Below are 3,880 nucleotides of genomic sequence, written 5' to 3' on the forward strand. Positions count from 1 at the left end.
TCAGGAAATTTTTTTGGATGCCCCAAAGATGATAGATCAATGGGCTAATACACGCCAAATATGACGAATGTCGGGTAATTCCTAATAGTTGGCACGTAAACTCAAAAATGTGCGTGAAAAAAGGCGAAATTATACGTAATTTTCTCCAACTCATTATGGGGGTCTTCATAGTTTTTTTAGGAAGTATCGTAAGTATGTTTTAAGATGAGATTCACTTGTGTTGATCATGGCTTATGACTTATGTTGTTTAACTCTTATACTTATGTTGATGTTGATGTCGTCAGATCCATTGGCTAATACACACGAAAAATAGTAAAAGCTGGGTAATTCCAAAAAATTGGCTTGTAAATGTGAAAATATGCATGAAAAAACAGCGGGACTATACGTAATGTTTCCTCAACTCATTACTGGTGTCCTTATATAGTTTTTTTCTGAAAATAATTTGGGTTCCCTAAAGGTGCCAGACTCATGGACTAATACACACGAAAAAATGACAAAAGTCAGGTAATTCCTAAAGGTTGGCTCGTAAATGCGAAAATATGCGTGAAAAAAATGGTCGCACTGTACGTAGTGTTTTTCCAACTCATTACGGAGGTCCTCATATAGTTTTTTTCAGAAAAAAATTTGGGTGCCCCAAAGTGTCGATCCATGAGCTAAAACACACGGAAAACGATGAAAGTTGCATAATTTCTAAAAATTGGCTCATAAATGTGAAAAATCCGTGAAACAAATGGTCGGACTATAACTAATATTTCTTTACTCATTATAGAGGTCCTTATATAGTGTTTTCAGGAAAACTTTTTGGGTACCCCAACGGCGGCAAATTCATGGGCTATTACACAGAAAAATCAAGAAAGTCATGCAATTTTTAAAAGTTGACTCATAAATATGAAAATTTGAATGAAAAAAATAGTGGAGCTATACATAATGCCTCTCTTACTCATTTCGGAGGTCCTCATATAGTTTTTAAGATAAAATTTATAGGTGCTCCAAAGGCGTTAGCACAGACTAATACACTAAAAACAGTGAAAGTCGGGTAATACATAATGATTCCCCAACTCATTTCGGAGGTACTCATATAGTTTTTTGAGAAAATTTTTTTGGGTGCGTGAATGTGAAAATAAGCGTGAAAAAAATGGCGGGACTATACATAATGCTTACCCAACACATTACAAAGGTCATTATATAGTTTTTTCAGACAAAATTTTTGGGTGCCCCAAAGACACCTGATCCATGGGCTAATACACACGAAAAGCGGTGAATGTTGGATAATTTCTAAAAGTCGGCTCATAAATGTAAAAATAAATGTGACAAAAACGGCAGGACTATACATAATGCTTCCCAACTTACTACGGAGGTCATCATATAAATTTTTCAGAAAAAAATTTCGGTTGCCCAAAAGGCGCCAAATCCATGGGCAAAGACATATGAAAAAGGGCAAAAATTAGGTAATTCATAAAAATGGCTCGTAAATGCGAAAATATGAATGGAAAAAAATAACGGGACTATATGTAAGGTTTCTCCAATTCATTACGGAGGGACTCATATAGTTTTTTCATTAAAATTTTGGGGTGCACAAAGGAGTCAAAACCATGAGCTAATACACACGAAAAACAGTGAAAGTTGGGTAATTCCTAAAACTTGGCTCGTAAATGCGTGAAAAAAATCAACGAGACCATAAGTAATGCTTCTCCGACTTGTTACAAAGGTCCTCATATAGTTTTTTTTCAGAAATATTTTTTGGATGTCCAAAAGCGCCAGATCCATGGGTGAATACACACGAAAAATGACGAAAATCGGGTAACTCCTAACAGTTGGTGTAACACCCCAGAATTTTTTTGAGTTAAGACCCGAACCTTTCTTCGTAGTGAGTGAGATTTTTGCATGGAATTAAAAATTTCTTAAGTGTTAAGGTCATTAGATGTAGCACCTTGAGTTCCAAAAGGAATTAAATTGAAAATAGCAAAATCTGAAATTTTGCAAGTTAAGCTAATTATGAGTTTTGGGTCGACTTCAAAGGACCATAACTCCTAGATCAAGATGAGTTAGGTGTGCTACCAGATACCGTAGGAAATACCTTTGAATTATCTTTCTAACGCCGCCAAGTTTGCTAAGTTTCGAATTTGGATGAGTGAGATATGACCTTTTGAAGTTAGGCTGCCCAGTTAAGGAAAGTTAGCCGGAAATAGTAAGGGGTATTTTGGTCTTTTTCTTACCCAATCAGATTTAATTCAATTTTAGTAATATTTTAATTTTTAGGGGTATAATCTGATTAGGTTCAGTTTTATAATCCTAGTTTACGCCTACGGTTTTAGTTGAGAGTTCAAGAAGTGAAAAGAAGAGAGAAGAGGAGAAAAGAGGAAAGAATGAAGGCGTTCGTCGACGTTCTTGAGAATTATTGCAGATTGTCGCCATGGGTTTGATCCCTAAGAGGTATGTAAGTTTCCATAGTGTTGGGTTCTTTCACCAGCACACCAATCATGATTTATTCAGCGTAATTCCGTTCTTGAAATTTAAGGATTTAAGTTCTTGATAAGTGTTCTTGAGGTTTCATTAAGTTTTGAAGTAAGATTCTGCTTGGGTCAATTTTAAACGACCATATATCTTAGAATATTAAGAGTTATGAGAGCCATAACCTATAAAATTAAAGGTAATTGAATCTACTTTCCAATCCCACCAATTTCACATCAATCCAATATCAGAGTAAAAAGTTATGACTATTTTAGTAACCTATACAGTGCTGTTACGAATTAGCCGACGGGAAAATATTGAAAATAATCGTTTGTCTTTTTACCTCCAAGAAAACCATTAACGAATTTCTTGACTAATAAAAAGCTCAAAACAATCAGATTTTCATCTTCACTAATGAAAAATCATAATTCTTGGCCATTTGAGATTTTCAAGAACTAATTCAAAAATCTCAAGAAATGTTTTCTTGATTGTTTACCTTCAAGCTAGGGTTTTCAAGGCTTCTAATCAAGTTCTTCTTCAAGATTCTTTAAGATTCTTCAAGAATCTTGTTCTTTTAGGTATGTAAGGCTATCATAGTGTTGGACTAGTTCGTCCTCACGCCCTACATCTACTTTCAGATCAGTAAAAGAGTAATTTAGGATACTTTCCCTAGATTTGAGTATTCTTGAGATAAGTTGATTTTGAGTTCTTGAATTCGTGTTTCTTTTAAAAGTTCTATTCCTAATTATCGAATAGCTATATTGTTATTGAGATCCTGCATATCATGAACCAAAACTCTTGAATTCATAATTCACATTCAATAGAGAGTTAAGAGTAAAGTTCAAGAAAGCCTTTGAGTTCAATTGTGAATCCTTTGAGATCAACCATCGATTTGAACTAAGTCTTGAGGTAGTAAGTAAGAGAATGAGAAGTGTCGTATACATGGGTTCCATGTAGTTTGTAGACCTTCGAGTCAAGTCGTTCATGCCCATAAATTCCGCATGAACTCCGTAAGTTGAGTATCTATGAGAGAAGTAATATCCTCATATCCTAAGTCTTAAGTATTGAGTTTCTAACCCATTTGAGATTACATTCCTAATCATGAGACTATTACCTATTACCCATGAAGTTCATGAGTTGAGTTGTTCACGCCCATAATTCCGCATGAACATTATAAGTCGAACAGTCTTGAGATAAGAAGTATCTTTGAGTCATTGAGTTGAGTAGTTCATGGTCATAAATCCCACATGAACCCTCTGAGTTGAGCATTCTTGAAGTGAGTAGTATCATTGAAGTTCTTGAGTTCCAAGTATGTGAGTTCTATCTATTGTTATTGAAAACCTTGCACTGAGTAGTTCATGTCCATTATTTGGTATGAACCATATTTTAAGAAGTCTTTTACAAACGTTTTAACTTTGTTTTAAGACTT

Source organism: Solanum tuberosum, unplaced genomic scaffold, assembly GCF_000226075.1.
Source record: "Solanum tuberosum cultivar DM 1-3 516 R44 unplaced genomic scaffold, SolTub_3.0 scf00306, whole genome shotgun sequence".
NCBI classification, from domain to species: domain Eukaryota; kingdom Viridiplantae; phylum Streptophyta; class Magnoliopsida; order Solanales; family Solanaceae; genus Solanum; species Solanum tuberosum.